Source organism: Babylonia areolata, chromosome 21, assembly GCF_041734735.1.
Source record: "Babylonia areolata isolate BAREFJ2019XMU chromosome 21, ASM4173473v1, whole genome shotgun sequence".
NCBI classification, from domain to species: domain Eukaryota; kingdom Metazoa; phylum Mollusca; class Gastropoda; order Neogastropoda; family Buccinidae; genus Babylonia; species Babylonia areolata.
In genome coordinates this window covers 1,125,001-1,142,500 of record NC_134896.1, presented here as the reverse complement: position 1 = coordinate 1,142,500, position 17,500 = coordinate 1,125,001, and the positions used below count along the sequence as shown (strand labels likewise).

The following is a 17,500-nucleotide window of genomic DNA, read 5'->3' as shown; positions in this document are numbered from 1 at the left end:
TCTGTCACTCTCTCTCTCTCTCTGTCTGTCTTTGTCTCTGTCACTCTCTCTCTCTCTCTCTGTCTGTCTTTGTCTCTGTCACTCTCTCTCTCTCTCTGTCTGTCTTTGTCTCTGTCACTCTCTCTCTCTCTCTGTCTGTCTTTGTCTCTGTCACTCTCTCTCTCTCTCTCTGTCTGTCTTTGTCTCTGTCTCTCTCTCTCTCTCTCTCTCTGTCTGTCTTTGTCTCTGTCGCTCTCTCTCTCTCTCTCTGTCTGTCTTTGTCTCTGTCACTCTCTCTCTCTCTCTGTCTGTCTTTGTCTCTGTCACTCTCTCTCTCTCTCTGTCTGTCTTTGTCTCTGTCACTCTCTCTCTCTCTCTGTCTGTCTTTGTCTCTGTCACTCTCTCTCTCTCTCTCTCTGTCTGTCTTTGTCTCTGTCACTCTCTCTCTCTCTCTCTCTGTCTGTCTTTGTCTCTGTCACTCTCTCTCTCTCTCTCTGTCTGTCTTTGTCTCTGTCACTCTCTCTCTCTCTCTCTCTCTCTGTCTTTGTCTCTGTCACTCTCTCTCTCTCTCTCTCTCTGTCTGTCTTTGTCTCTGTCACTCTCTCTCTCTCTCTCTCTGTCTTTGTCTCTGTCACTGTCTCTCTGTCTCTCTCTGTGTCTCTCCTGCGCACCACATGATGGGTGTCTCCCTGCCTGACACACGCCGTCACACCAGGTCAAGTACAGCCAGTGGCAGGCAGTCCACCCTGAGTGACACCTGGACCAGTGCTGCACGTGATACTGGGAACACCCGTGACACTACAATACAGCGGGCAGGCCAAGGCTGTCCCTGCAGAACACACAGGCACACTAAAACCAAACACACACAGGTCAGACACAAACAAGACAGGTGTTATTTCCTTTGGATGTTGGAACATAAACAGTGGTGTTATTTCCTTTGGATGTTGGAACATAAACAGTGGTGTTATTTCCTTTGGATGTTGGAACATAAACAGTGGTGTTATTTCCTTTGGATGTTGGAACATAAACAGTGGTGTTATTTCCTTTGGATGTTGGAACATAAACAGTGGTGTTATTTCCTTTGGATGTTGGAACATAAACAGTGGTGTTATTTCCTTTGGATGTTGGAACATAAACAGTGGTGTTATTTCCTTTGGATGTTGGAACATAAACAGTGGTGTTATTTCCTTTGGATGTTGGAACATAAACAGTGGTGTTATTTCCTTTGGATGTTGGAACATAAACAGTGGTGTTATTTCCTTTGGATGTTGGAACATAAACAGTGGTGTTATTTCCTTTGGATGTTGGAACCTAAACAGTGGTGTTATTTCCTTTGGATGTTGGAACATAAACAGTGGTGTTATTTCCTTTGGATGTTGGAACATAAACAGTGGTGTTATTTCCTTTGGATGTTGGAACATAAACAGTGGTGTTATTTCCTTTGGATGTTGGAACATAAACAGTGGTGTTATTTCCTTTGGATGTTGGAACATAAACAGTGGTGTTATTTCCTTTGGATGTTGGAACATAAACAGTGGTGTTATTTCCTTTGGATGTTGGAACATAAACAGTGGTGTTATTTCCTTTGGATGTTGGAACATAAACAGTGGTGTTATTTCCTTTGGATGTTGGAACATAAACAGTGGTGTTATTTCCTTTGGATGTTGGAACATAAACAGTGGTGTTATTTCCTTTGGATGTTGGAACATAAACAGTGGTGTTATTTCCTTTGGATGTTGGAACATAAACAGTCTCGCTGGAAAATTAAATGATCCAGATTTTGTTGATTATGTAACGTCATTTGATATTTGCTGTTTATTTGAAACATTCACATTTAAATCATTTGACTTTTCAATTTATTTCGAAGAGTTCACTGTTCTTCATTCTCCTGCAGTGAAATTTACTTGTATGGGTAGAGCATCGGGTGGCACTGTTATGTTGATCCACAAATCGCTTGTTGGTTATGTGAAGTGTATTGACACAAACATTGATGACATCATTTGTGTTCGAGTATCTAAAGCTGTAGTTTGTGCGGATAAGGATGCTATGTTTGTTGGTATGTATAATCACCCAGTAACCAGTGTGTTCTATAATGCTAAAGATTATGAATGCGGTATTACAATGCTGGAACAGTTTATCATTTCATTGTATGAAAAAGGAGATGATGTGCGTGTTATTGTTGGGGGGGATCTGAACGCACGAATTGGAGATGGGAGTCTTAAAACAGAAACGGTGGACGACTTCAGCTGAGAATGCTGGGACGTTTTTGAAAGGACGTCACAAGACACTATTACCAATGGTTTTGGTGAAATACTTATAGAGATGTGTACAGCCTTTAGTTTAACGCCTTTAGAGATGTGTACAGCCTTTAGTTTAACGCCTTTAGAGATGTGTACAGCCTTTAGTTTAACGCCTTTAGAGATGTGTACAGCCTTTAGTTTAACGCCTTTAGAGATGTGTACAGCCTTTAGTTTAACGCCTTTAGAGATGTGTACAGCCTTTAGTTTAATGCCTTTAGAGATGTGTACAGCCTTTAGTTTAACGCCTTTAGAGATGTGTACAGCCTTTAGTTTAATGCCTTTAAATGGTCTGAGTGAAATTGTTTCTGATGATTTGTTTACTTTTCTTTCTGATCGGGGGAATAGTGTCACGATTATTTTTTTATGTTCTGTCGACTTCATTGATCATATAAAGTCATGCAGAGTTATGGACCGTGTGGAGCCACATCATATGCCCATACAATTGGAAATTAAAAGCTTCAGTCAAACTTCAGAAGAAAGCGAACAAAAGAAAATATTTTCTGAAAAATTAAGATGGGATCTGAGTAAATTACTTCTGTTTGTTGACTTCATGACTCTGGAAAACACAGAAGTCTTACTTGATAAATTAACAGAGGAAGTCAGTCATGATGTAGAATCTGCTCTTGAAAAATTCACGTGCTTGATGTTAGAAGCTGGTGACTGCATGTGTCAGACTGTGTGTATTGGTGGGCGTGTCAGAAATCACAGCAGGTGGTATGACACGGAATGCAGACGCTATAAACGTGAAGCTAAACGTGCTCTTATACCTGTTCTCGTACAGATCCAGTTGGAAATGAGGAACTATATAAAGAAAGAAAATTAACCTACCAAAGAAAAAGAGCTTTGTACCAAAACAAGTTAATAGAAAGCATTCAGGCAAAATACATACGACTCCCTGTTAAACAGTAAAAACGACAGTAATAGATTTTGGACAATAGTGCACAGTGCAAGAAAAAAGAAAAACACCATACCCCCAATTTCAATCGATGCATGGAAAGAGCATTTTGAACAGATTTTACGCCCACAGGTTGAACCCAGTTCAGATAACTAAAAAACATCACAGCAGTATGTCGAAGAAGATGTCTATGTACATGAGTTAGATGAAGATATTACAGAGGCAGAAGTAAGGTACGCAGTTCATGGGGTCAAGTCTGGAAAGGCGTCTAGTTTGGACGAAATACCTCCAGATTTCTTCAAAGCAGCAGAAACTCAAATATCACCATTCCTAACAAAGTTGTTTAATAAATTATTTAGCGATAGTTACTTCCCTATAGAGTGGACACATTCAGTGATAATACCATTGTTTAAAAAAGGAGATTTAAATAATCCTGGAAATTATAGGGGGATTTCGTTACTGAATATAAGTAGTAAAGTGTTCACTTTTATTTTGAATAAACATTTGAATAGATGGGCTGAAGATGAACACAAAATATTTGAGAAGCAAGCGGGTTTCCGAAAGGGGTATTCCACAATTGACCATATATATATATATATATATACCTTAGTGTCCAACTGTTTGAATGGTAAACGCAAAGGTAAATTATATGTTGCTTTTATAGATTCAGTTGATCGTAACAAGTTATGGGGTGTGTTAGAAAAAATCAAAACTTCTACTAAGATGTTGAAAATGTTGAAAGGAATCTACAGTTCTGTACAGGCGTGTGTTCAGAGTGGTGCAGAGTACAGATGTGTGTCCAGAGTGGTGCAGAGTACAGATGTGTGTCCAGAGTGGTGCAGAGTACAGGTGGTGCAGAGTACAGGCATGTGTTCGGAGTGGTGCAGAGTACAGGTGTGTGTTCAGAGTGGTGCAGAGTACAGGCATGTGTTCAGAGTGGTGCAGAGTACAGGTGGTGCAGAGTACAGGCATGTGTTCGGAGTGGTGCAGAGTACAGATGTGTGTTCAGAGTGGTGCAGAGTACAGGCATGTGTTCGGAGTGGTGCAGAGTACAGATGTGTGTTCAGAGTGGTGCAGAGTACAGGCATGTGTTCAGAGTGGTGCAGAGTACAGGTGTGTGTTCAGAGTGGTGCAGAGTACAGGCATGTGTTCAGAGTGGTGCAGAGTACAGGCATGTGTTCAGAGTGGTGCAGAGTACAGATGTGTGTTCAGAGTGGTGCAGAGTACAGGCATGTGTTCGGAGTGGTGCAGAGTACAGGCATGTGTTCAGAGTGGTGCAGAGTACAGGCATGTGTTCGGAGTGGTGCAGAGTACAGGCATGTGTTCGGAGTGGTGCAGAGTACAGATGTGTGTCCAGAGTGGTGCAGAGTACAGGTGGTGCAGAGTACAGGCATGTGTTCAGAGTGGTGCAGAGTACAGATGTGTGTTCAGAGTGGTGCAGAGTACAGGTGTGTGTTCAGAGTGGTGCAGAGTACAGATGTGTGTTCAGAGTGGTGCAGAGTACAGGCATGTGTTCGGAGTGGTGCAGAGTACAGGTGGTGCAGAGTACAGGTGGTGCAGAGTACAGGTGGTGCAGAGTACAGGCATGTGTTTGGTGTGGTGCAGAGTACAGGCATGTGTTCGGAGTGGTGCAGAGTACAGGTGGTGCAGAGTACAGGTGGTGCAGAGTACAGGTGGTGCAGAGTACAGGTGTGTGTTGAGAGTGGTGCAGAGTACAGGTGTGTGTTGAGAGTGGTGCAGAGTACAGATGTGTGTTGAGAGTGGTGCAGAGTACAGATGTGTGTTGAGAGTGGTGCAGAGTACAGGTGTGTGTTGAGAGTGGTGCAGAGTACAGATGTGTGTTGAGAGTGGTGCAGAGTACAGATGTGTGTTGAGAGTGGTGCAGAGTACAGATGTGTGTTGAGAGTGGTGCAGAGTACAGATGTGTGTTGAGAGTGGTGCAGAGTACAGGTGTGTGTTGAGAGTGGTGCAGAGTACAGGTGTGTGTTGAGAGTGGTGCAGAGTACAGATGTGTGTTGAGAGTGGTGCAGAGTACAGATGTGTGTTGAGAGTGGTGCAGAGTACAGGTGTGTGTTGAGAGTGGTGCAGAGTACAGGTGTGTGTTGAGAGTGGTGCAGAGTACAGATGTGTGTTGAGAGTGGTGCAGAGTACAGATGTGTGTTGAGAGTGGTGCAGAGTACAGGCATGTGTTCGGAGTGGTGCAGAGTACAGGCTGGTGTCAGAGTGTCAGAGTACAGGCATGAGTTCGGTGGGTGCAGAGTACAGGGGTGCAGAGTTCGGTGGGTGCAGAGTACAGGCATGTGTTCGGAGTGGTGCAGAGTACAGGCATGTGTTCAGAGTGGTGCAGAGTACAGGCATGTGTTTAGAGTGGTGCAGAGTACAGGCATGTGTTCGGTGTGGTGCAGAGTACAGGCATGTGTTCGGAGTGGTGCAGAACCAGCTGGGGTGAAGCAAAGTTGCTTGTTGTCTCCCTTGATTTTTTCACTCCTGATAACAGATGTAGCTGATTTTGCGACAAACAATGGGAAGCACGGATACCAGTTTTTGCCAGATTTGCGGGAGATTTTTCTGCTGCTGTTTGCCGATGACACAGCTTTGATCTCTATTACTCCTTCCGGACTTCAGAATGAGATCAATAATTTGCAACGAGTTTCTGACTCCATTGGATTGACAGTAAATTTACAGAAAACAAAAATTATAGTTTTTAGAAAAGGTGGTCATCTGAGTAGATATGAGAAAATGGTACCATAAAGGGCAAGAGATTGAAATTGTGAACAGCTATAAATATTTAGGCTTTACTTTGTCAACTAGATTATCATTAGATATATCACTGTCCGAGTTTGCAGGCAGGGCGAAGGGTAAAGTGGTGGAGATCATAAAAACTATGTATAGTCTTGGTAATATAGATATGTTCATTTTCTTTAAATTGTTTGATGCACAAGTCAAGCCTATGTTGTTATATTCATCTGAAGTGTGGGGTCTAAGTCATGTTAAAGGTAAAGAAAACATTCACCTTTTTGCTTGTAAATATGTCTTAGGTGTCAGTGGAAAAACACCAAACACAATGGTGTATGGAGAGAGGCAGATATCCGCTTTACATTGATAGTTATTTGAGTGCAGTAAGATACTGGTTTAAAATACAAAAAATGACTCCGACTAGATTACCAAAGCAAGCATACAAAAGAAATATGAACGAAGAAAGACAATCTAAAAACTGGGCATGTCAGGTTAAACAGCGTTTAAATTTATTTGGATTTTCAGAAGTCTGGATATATGGAGGGGTGGGAGATGAAAAAAAATTCAAACAGAGAATGGTCGATTGTTATAAACAAGACTGGAACAGAAAGTTGGAAATTAGTGATCGTTTTAACTCTCTCCATACGAACGGCGAAAGAGACGACGTTAACAGCGTTTCACCCCAATTACCACCATCAAAATATTGCAAGCGGAAGGCTCTTATACTGAAGATGTGAATGTTGACAAAGAATACCACAGTTCTAACAACGGAAGCTAAAGGTTGGGTCATTCAGACACCCACTGGACATCCGAGGGGTCTGTGTAGAGGAGAAGAGAGGACTGGCCGTACTGAGTGAGTTAAGGAATACCGCAAATTCAAATCTTTATTACAACCAGAAAAATACCTGCAAGATATTACAATAGCAAAATTTAGAGTGGCTCAGGTGAAGTTTTGTCTAGGCGTTAATGACCTCAAGGTAAATAAAAGATATAACAATATAACACCAAAAAACTGTCCCTTTTGTGATGATCTAGAAACTGAAGTACATTTTCTTATTAGATGTCCTGTATATGCTAAACTATGAGAAAAGTATATATTTAAACATTATAGAAATAATAACACTCCACCAATCCCATTTTTGTTACAAAATAAGACAGGTGTGTAATAAGAGATGTCGCTATGTTTATTTACTATGCTTTTTGTTCCAGAGAGGAACTGATGTGAAGTTTAATTTAGAATGTTAAAATCAAATTGCGTGACAAAGCAGTTATGTTTAAGTTCTGTTGCATCTGTTTTTCCCCTCAATTTTTCAATCATTATCTTCATGTGTACGTGTTCTCATGTGGACAGGCTGGTGGCCTTCACATAAAACTTCCTGCGTTCCTGCGTTCTCTCTGTCTCTGTCTCTCTCTCTCTGTCTCTCTCTGTCTCTGTCTCTCTCTCTGTCTCTGTCTCTCTCTCTCTGTCTCTCTCTCTCTCTGTGTGTGTGTGTCTCCCCACCCCTCACCAGTTATGTACACAGTGCATTTTGAATCTGTATTTTTCCTAGTTTTCCATACTGTTATTTATGTGTGTGTGTTGTCATGTGGGCAGGCTGGAGCTCTTTGCATTCAATTTCCTGAGTTACTTTCGTTCTGTCCCCCCACCCCCTTGTTCCCCCTCTCTCTCCCTCATCTCTAAGTCTCTATGTCTTCCTCCCCACCTAGAGATTTCTCTCCACTTCCCCCCTCTCTCTCCATACCTCTCTCTCTCCATACCTCTCTTGCCTCCCCCTCTCCCCCCCCTCTCTCTCTCTCTCTACCTCTCGCCTCCCCCTCTCCCCCCCCCTCTCTCTCTCTCTCTACCTCTCTTGCCTCCCCCTCTCCCTCCCCCTCTCTCTCTCTCTACCTCTCTTGCCTCCCCCTCTCCCCCCCCTCTCTCTCTCTCCATACCTCTCTCTCTTGCCTCCCCCTCTCCCCCCCCTCTCTCTCTCTCTCTCCTCTACCTCTCGCCTCCCCCTCTCTCCCCCCCCCTCTCTCTCTCTCTCTACCTCGTGCCTCCCCCTCTCCCCCCCCTCCCCCTCTCTCTCTCTCTCTCTACCTCTCGCCTCCCCCTCTCCCCCCCCTCCCCCCCTCTCTCTCTCTCTCTACCTCTCACCTCCCCCTCTCCCCCCCCTCCCCCTCTCTCTCTCTCTCTCTACCTCTCGCCTCCCCCTCTCCCCCCCCTCCCCCTCTCTCTCTCTCTACCTCTCACCTCCCCCTCTCCCCCCCCTCTCTCTCTCTCTCCATACCTCTCTCTCTTGCCTCCCCCTCTCCCCCCCCTCTCTCTCTCTCTCCATACCTCTCTCTCTTGCCTCCCCCTCTCCCCCCCCTCTCTCTCTCTCTCTACCTCTCGCCTCCCCCTCTCCCCCCCCCCTCTCTCTCTCTCTCTACCTCTCGCCTCCCCCTCTCCCCCCCCCTCCCCCTCTCTCTCTCTCTCTCTACCTCTCGCCTCCCCCTCTCCCCCCCCTCCCCCTCTCTCTCTCTCTACCTCTCTCTGCCTCCCCCTCTCCCCCCCCCTCCCCCTCTCTCTCTCTCTCTCTACCTCTCGCCTCCCCCTCTCCCCCCCCTCCCCCTCTCTCTCTCTCTCTCTACCTCTCGCCTCCCCCTCTCCCCCCCCCCTCCCCCTCTCTCTCCATACCTCTCTCTCTTGCCTCCCCCTCTCCCCCCCCCCCTCTCTCTCTCTCTCTCTCTCTCTACCTCTCGCCTCCCCCTCTCCCCCCCCCTCTCCCCCTCCCCCCTCTCTCTCTCTATACCTCTCTCTCGCCTCCCCCCTCTCCCCCCTCTCTCCCTTCTCTCTTCCCTCACCCCTCCCCCAGCCCCCCAGTCCCCCCCTCCTCTCTGTCTCTCTCTCCCTCCCCACCTTTCCCTTTGCATTCTGGCAGAAGAAGAAGAAGAAAGCCAGACATAGAGAGGGAAGGAAGGTTTGGGTTTCATGACCATAAAAGGTGAAATATTGGCTGCATCCTGACTTCAGCTTCACGTATTGACCTTTCTCAGCTGGTGAGGTGCCTCCCCTTCCTCTGCCGCTTTGCCCTTGTTGTCATTGTCGTTGTCGTCGTTGTCGTTGTCATTGTCGTTGTTGTTGTTGTCGTTGTTGTTGTTGTTATGCTGGGGATGAAGAAAATGTTGAAAATGCTATAAAAGAGTTGTTGTTTTTTATGTGGGAGTTTTCTTGCTACGTATTAGTGTTCTGTTTTTGTCTTTGAAAAAATAGTGTATGTGTTGGGTGTGTGTGTGTGTGTGTGGTGTATGTGTGTGTGCTACTGTATGTATACATGTGTCTTATCTGCACCTCTGTGTGTTTGTGTATTGTGTATTGTGTGTGTTGTGTGTGTGGTGTGTGTGTGCGTGTGCATGCATGTGGTTTGTGTGCGTGTGTGTCATTTGTACAGTGCATCCTCACAATTTCTCAGTAGGTTTTGAATGGATGTTTTGAAACTTTTTTTTTTAATTTAATTATTTTTTTTATAAGTCAAACTTTATTCAAACATCGATGATGGAAGACAGAATCTGTAGCAGATGATCAGTACTTAAAGCACAGCCCCCCCCCCTCCCCCTCCTGTAAGTGGGGAGGAGAGGAAAAGAGAATAATGACATAAACATCTTCCTCCTCCTCTATCTGTATGTAGGTCACACCTGCCATACACAAGTGTCCTTGCTAGTTGGCAGAGGGGAGGTAATTGTAGTGTTGCTGTTGATAAACAGAGGTGGGATGTTGCTGCTTGCATCCACCCCCACCCCCACCCCACCCCTCTCCCATGCCCTGCTGTTTTGCTTTGTGGTGGTGGTGGTGGTATTTCCCCCAAGAGGATGTGGCTCTTTTGTCTGATCCTTTTGTTAAAGAGGGGATTCTTCTTCTCCTTATTCTTCTCACAGGTATACTGTCTATAGACTTCAAAATGACAAATACACACATGCATTCGTTCTTTTTAGCGCACACACACACACACACACACACACACACACACACACACACACATTGTGGATGTGGAGAGTGGGTGATGGAGGCTGGATGAGAGAAAAGGAGCAGAAGGAGATGTATAAAGGTGAGAGTGTACAGAAGGAGATGTATAAAGGTGAGAGTGTACAGAAGGAGATGTATAAAGGTGAGAGTGTACAGAAGGAGATGTATAAAGGTGAGAGTGTACAGGAGGTGTATAAAGGTCAGAGTGTACAGAAGGAGATGTATAAAGGTCAGAGTGTACAGAAGGAGATCTATAAAGGTCAGAGTGTACAGAAGGAGATGTATAAAGGTGAGAGTGTACAGAAGGAGATCTATAAAGGTCAGAGTGTACAGAAGGAGATGTATAAAGGTGAGAGTGTACAGGAGGAGATGTATAAAGGTGAGAGTGTACAGAAGGAGGTGTATAAAGGTCAGAGTGTACAGGAGGAGATGTATAAAGGTGAGAGTGTACAGGAGGAGATGTATAAAGGTGAGAGTGTACAGAAGGAGATGTATAAAGGTGAGAGTGTACAGAAGGAGATGTATAAAGGTGAGAGTGTACAGGAGGAGATGTATAAAGGTGAGAGTGTACAGGAGATGTATAAAGGTCAGAGTGTACAGGAGGTGTATAAAGGTGAGAGTGTACAGGAGGTGTATAAAGGTGAGAGTGTACAGAAGGAGGTGTATAAAGGTGAGAGTGTACAGGAGGTGTATAAAGGTGAGAGTGTACAGAAGGAGGTGTATAAAGGTGAGAGTGTACAGAAGGAGGTGTATAAAGGTGAGAGTGTACAGAAGGAGGTGTATAAAGGTCAGAGTGTACAGAAAGGGATGTATAAAGGTGAGAGTGTACAGAAGGGGATGTATAAAGGTCAGAGTGTACAGAAGGGGATGTATAAAGGTGAGAGTGTACAGAAGGGGATGTATAAAGGTCAGAGTGTACAGGAGGTGTATAAAGGTCAGAGTGTACAGGAGATGTATAAAGGTGAGAGTGTACAGAAGGGGATGTATAAAGGTCAGAGTGTACAGGAGGAGATGTATAAAGGTGAGAGTGTACAGAAGGGGATGTATAAAGGTCAGAGTGTACAGAAGGAGGTGTATAAAGGTCAGAGTGTACAGAAGGTGTATAAAGGTGAGAGTGTACAGAAGGGGATGTATAAAGGTCAGTGTACAGGAGGAGATGTATAAAGGTCAGAGTGTACAGGAGATGTATAAAGGTCAGAGTGTACAGAAGGAGATGTATAAAGGTCAGAGTGTACAGAAGGAGATGTATAAAGGGGTGTGTGTGTGTGTGTGTGTGTGTAAATAGAATAGAATAGAATAGATTTTATTGTCATGAAACCTTAAGGTTTATAAGACTCAAGTGCAATGGTAAATGAATGACTGAATGAAAAACACACAATTAATCAATCAGTTAACGCAGTAGATTGCAGCAGCATTCATAAACAAATTTTCCTAATCTTTTTTGTATATATTCATCATCTGTTAGCATCACCTGACCGGGAATATTTCCTGTGTTATTCAAATTTTGAATATATGTGTGTTTGTGTGTGATGCATGTATGCATATATTGTATTGTATTATTTAAAAAAAAAATAATAATAATAATAAACCCACAGTGAGAGTGTTGTGGTCTGGCAGCATTGTGTAGAAGAAACCCACTCTGACAGGAACACAAACACAATACACCCTGAAAGCCTGACAGACAAGTAGGGTTATGCTGCTGGTCAGGCATCTGTTTTGTAGATGTGGTGTAGCGTATATGGATTTGTCGGAATGCAATGAAGCCTTCTTGAGAAACTGAAACTGAAACGACGACTGCAGGCAGGAGACCGGCAGACAGACATCAAATCAAATCAAATCAGTTCAAGTCAAATCATGTCGTACACTGCCCAGTTGATCACACAGGGCCCAGTTCACGGCCGTCTACCTGTCAGTTCTTAAAACCAATGGAAAAGAATCACAAAAAATTGTTGACCAGTTCAACACCTTGGTAGTTCACAGCCACAGCAGGCTTCCAAGCCTTAATGTTTGATGTTTAATGATTGATGCTAAAAATGCAGAACATGGACTGGTTTTCCTTCAGAATGTTTTAGTTTGGTTTCCTTGCTGTTTGTGTGTATGTGGGAATGTAAAACAATGTTTCACTGAGACAAAGTTTGGTTTCCTTGCTGTTTGTGTGTATGTGGGAATGTAAAACAATGTTTCACTGAGACAAAGTTTGGTTTCCTTGCTGTTTGTGTGTATGTGGGAATGTAAAACAATGTTTCACTGAGACAAAGTTTGGTTTCCTTGCTGTTTGTGTGTATGTGGGAATGTAAAACAATGTTTCACTGAGACAAAGTTTGGTTTCCTTGCTGTTTGTGTGTATGTGGGAATGTAAAACAATGTTTCACTGAGACAAAGTTTGGTTTCCTTGCTGTTTGTGTGTATGTGGGAATGTAAAACAATGTTTCACTGAGACAAAGTTTGGTTTCCTTGCTGTTTGTGTGTATGTGGGAATGTAAAACAATGTTTCACTGAGACAAAGTTTGGTTTCCTTGCTGTGTGTGTGTATGTGGGAATGTAAAACAATGTTTCACTGAGACACAGTTTGGTTTCCTTGCTGTTTGTGTGTATGTGGGAATGTAAAACAATGTTTCACTGAGACAAAGTTTGGTTTCCTTGCTGTGTGTGTGTATGTGGGAATGTAAAACAATGTTTCACTGAGACACAGTTTGGTTTAATGCCAGAGCATTGCTCAGGCTCAGAGCTCAGTGAGTTCAAAGGTCAACGAAAACAGCATCAGAATGACCTCTTTATTCATGTCTTGATCAGTCCACGCAAACTGGAAATCCTGTTAAAAGTATTGAAAATAGAATATGAAAGAGCAATTCATCTTATATGTTTCAGTCCTTGTAAAACTGAACATGCTGAAAATTCTATTGATTTCATTCAGAAATCTGTTTGTCTCTGTCTCTCTTCTTCTTCTGCGTTCACTCGTATGTACACGAGTGGGCTTTTATGTGTATGACCGTTTTTACCTGCCATGTAGGCAGCCATACTCCGTTTTCAGGGGTGTGCATGCTGGGTATGTTCTTGTTTCCATAACCCACCGAACACTGACATGGATTACAGGATCTTTAACGTGCGTATTTGATCTTCTGCTTGCATATACACACGAAGGGGGTTCAGGCACTAGCAGGTCTGCACATATGTTGACCTGGGAGATCGTAAAAATCTCCACCCTTTACCCACCAGGCGCCGTCACCGTGATTCGAACCCGGGACCCTCAGATTGACAGTCCAACGCTTTAACCACTCGGCTATTGCGCCCGTCAACTGTCTGTCTTTCTCTCAGTCTCTGTCTGTCTCAGTGTCTCTCTCTCACTCGCTCTCTCTTGCTTTCTCTCTCTCTCCTCTGCCACACACACACACACACACACACACACACATATGCATACACACACGCATGCAAATATTGATTTTATTATGTATAGACTCTTAACATCCACATGCAGTTTGCACAACATGAGCATACATGCTCTCACACACACGCTTTATGACGTAAAAAAAAGTACAATATAGGCATTCAGTCATGCACTCTCAAACTCCACACTTAGTGGTAAGTGCCAAACACGTCTGTACGTCACACACAAATGTGTCGCTGCCTTTAGAGATAGGTGGCTGTGTGCTTGGTGCCTTTGATTGAACCGCGGCTGGCTGTCAATGAAACTCAGCTGATTCATTGTTCACTCGCTCTCTCTCTCTCTCTCTCTCTCTCTCTGTGAGGAAGGGGTGGAGGAAGAGAGACTGGGAGAGATAGGGGAAAGTGTGTGTGTGTGTGTGGTTTGTATGATGCGTGTGTTTGTGAGACACACACACACACACACACACACACACACACACACACAAAGCACGTACAAGAAGCATTGCCTTAAATGCCACACAAGCCATTGCCAGCACTTGTGTATAGATTTTTTGTCCTCCTCCCCACCCCTCAAAAAAAACAGCTAAGGGTGACATGTGGAGGATGTGATATTTGCAGAATTTAACCTGCCATTGATTCCTGCAGACTGCAGGGAAGGGGAGAGGGGGGGGGGGAATTTATCATCATCTGCTGCCTGTTGTCAACTGCTAGCAGTCATTCCTGTTTATCTGCTGCCTGTTGTCAACTGCTAGCAGTCATTCCTTTTTATCTGCTGCCTGTTGTCAACTGCTAGCAGTCAGTCCTTTTTATCTGCTGCCTGTTGTCAACTGCTAGCAGTCATTCCTGTTTATCTGCTGCCTGTTGTCAACTGCTAGCAGTCATTCCTGTTTATCTGCTGCCTGTTGTCAACTGCTAGCAGTCATTCCTTTTTATCTGCTGCCTGTTGTCAACTGCTAGCAGTCATTCCTGTTTATCTGCTGCCTGTTGTCAACTGCTAGCAGTCATTCCTTTTTATCTGCTGCCTGTTGTCAACTGCTAGCAGTCATTCCTACAGCCTTTCCCGACCTTTTGGGCACAGTCCTTTGTGTGTGTCTTTTTGCCTCTGCCAACCTGTCAGTCTGTCGTCTGTCTGTCTCTCTCTTTCACTCTTTGTGAGTGCTTCTCTCTGTCTGTCTGTCCGTCTGTCTGTCTGTCCATCTGTGTGTCTTTGTCATTCTTTCACTCACTGTCAGTGCTTCTGTCTGTCCGTCTGTGTGTCTGTCTGTCTGTCCGTCTGTGTGTCTGTCTCTCTCTTTTACTACTCTCTGCCTGTGCTTCTCTTTGTCTGTCTCTGTCTGTCTCTCTGTCTCTGTCAGTGCTTCTGTCAGTCTTTCTGTCTCTGCCCCTCCGCCCCCCCCCCCCCCCCCCCCTCTCTCTCTCTCTTTCTCTCCCTCTCTCTTGATCTTAGTTGAGTTTTAGTTATTGAAAGCAAACCTTTTTTTGCCTGTAAACGTTTCCTAGGTGTCATTTGGAAAACACCATGGTATGTAGAAAAAGGGCAGGTACCCACTTGACATTGATTGTCAAAAAATGGTCATCAACACTGTTACAGTAACACAGATACCCACTTGACATTGATTGTCAAAAAATGGTCATCAACGCTGTTACAGTAACACAGATACCCACTTGACATTGATTGTCAAAAAATGGTCATCAACGCTGTTACAGTAACACAGATACCCACCTGACATTGATTGTGGAAAAATGGTCATCAACACTGTTACAGTAACACAGATACCCACTTGACATTGATTTTGGAAAAATGGTCATCAACACTGTTACAGTAACACAGATACCCACTTGACATTGATTGTGGAAAAATGGTCATCAACGCTGTTACAGTAACACAGATACCCACCTGACATTGATTGTGGAAAAATGGTCATCAACACTGTTACAGTAACACAGATACCCACTTGACATTGATTGTGGAAAAATGGTCATCAACGCTGTTACAGTAACACAGATACCCACCTGACATTGATTGTGGAAAAATGGTCATCAACACTGTTACAGTAACACAGATACCCACTTGACATTGATTGTCAAAAAATGGTCATCAACGCTGTTACAGTAACACAGATACCCACTTGACATTGATTGTGGAAAAATGGTCATCAACACTGTTACAGTAACACAGATACCCACTTGACATTGATTGTGGAAAAATGGTCATCAACACTGTTACAGTAACAGATACCCACTTGACATTGATTGTGGAAAAATGGTCATCAACACTGTTACAGTAACACAGATACCCACTTGACATTGATTGTGGAAAAATGGTCATCAACACTGTTACAGTAACAGATACCCACTTGACATTAATTGTCAAAAAATGGTCATCAACGCTGTTACAGTAACACAGATACCCACTTGACATTGATTGTGGAAAAATGGTCATCAACACTGTTACAGTAACACAGATACCCACTTGACATTAATTGTCAAAAAATGGTCATCAACGCTGTTACAGTAACACAGATACCCACTTGACATTAATTGTCAAAAAATGGTCATCAACGCTGTTACAGTAACACCACCAACAACAAAAATCACTTATTTAGAAAAAAAAATCCACCACAACAATACTAATGACTTTAAAAAAAAATTTAAAAAAATTAAAAAAAACTCTTAAAAGATACATGACAACAAAAGTAAATGACAGCACAATGAACACCTTCAAAAATACATGACAACACAACAGCGCTTTCAGAAAGTGATGACAACACAACAGCGCTTTCAGAAACTGATGACAACACAACAGCGCTTTCAGAAACTGATGACAACACAACAGCGCTTTCAGAAACTGATGACAACACAACAGCGCTTTCAGAAACTGATGACAACACAACAGCGCTTTCAGAAACTGATGACAACACAACAGCGCTTTCAGAAACTGATGACAACACAACAGCGCTTTCAGAAACTGATGACAACACAACAGCGCTTTCAGAAACTGATGACAACACAACAGCGCTTTCAGAAACTGATGACAACACAACAGCGCTTTCAGAAACTGATGACAACACAACAGCGCTTTCAGAAAGTGATGACAACACAACAGCGCTTTCAGAAACTGATGACAACACAACAGCGCTTTCAGAAACTGATGACAACACAACAGCGCTTTCAGAAACTGATGACAACACAACAGCCGTCTTTGCAATGCTGAAGGAACATGGTGTGAAAACATTGAAATGTCCAAGTAAGTTCAGCTTTTGACTGAGTTCAGAATTTTTTATTCAGGATCTGAAAACCTACACTAACGAACAACAAACAACTTTCAAAATTGTATTGTATTTCTCTTTTATTGTCACAACAGATTTCTCTGTGAAATTCAGGCTGCTCTCCCCAGGGAGAGCATGTCGCTACACTACAGCGCCACCCTTTTTTTTTTCTTTTTTTTTCTGTGTGCAGCTTTATTTGTTTTTCCTATCGAAGTGGATTTTTCTACAGAATTTTGCCAGGAACAACCCTTTTGTTGCCGTGGGTTCTTTTACTTGTGCTAAGTGCATGCTTCACACGGGACCTCAGTTTATCGTCTCATCTGAATGACTAGCGTCCAGACCACCACTCAAGGTCTAGTGGAGGGGGAGAAAATATCTGCGGCTAAGCCGTGATTCAAACCAGTGCGCTCATATTCTCTCGCTTCCTAAGCAGACGCGTTACCTTCAGGCCATCACTCCACACGTTACCTCTAGGCCATCACTCCACATGCCAACACAACAAACACCTTCAAAAATGCGTCACAACACCATGAACAACAGAATGAACACCTTCAGAAACACATGACAACTTCATGAACAGTCTTCAGAAACACATGACAACACAATGACCACCTGAGGAAATGCCATATTTAAGTTCAGTTTTGGTGTTCAGAATTTTGTATCCAGAACAAATGAGCACCTTTAGAAATACTTGACAATACAACAAACGCCTTCAAAAACTCATCACAACACTGTGAACATCTTCAAAAATACACAGCAACAGGCTGAACATCTTCAGAAATACAACACAATGAACTCCTTCAGAAATACAACAGAATGAACTCCTTCAGAAATACAACACAATGAACAATGAACTCCTTCAGAAATACAACACAATGAACTCCTTCAGAAATACAACACAATGAACATCTTCAGAAATACAACACAATGAACATCTTCAGAAATACAACAC

At 43.4% G+C, this 17,500-nt stretch overlaps 1 protein-coding gene across 2 annotated transcripts in view; it reads left to right on the top strand.

Annotated features, from left to right (window-relative positions):
* Nucleotides 1–17,500, top strand: part of LOC143295781 (protein Smaug homolog 1-like) — a 104,034-nt gene that overhangs the window by 71,673 nt on the left and 14,861 nt on the right. The window lies entirely within an intron of this gene.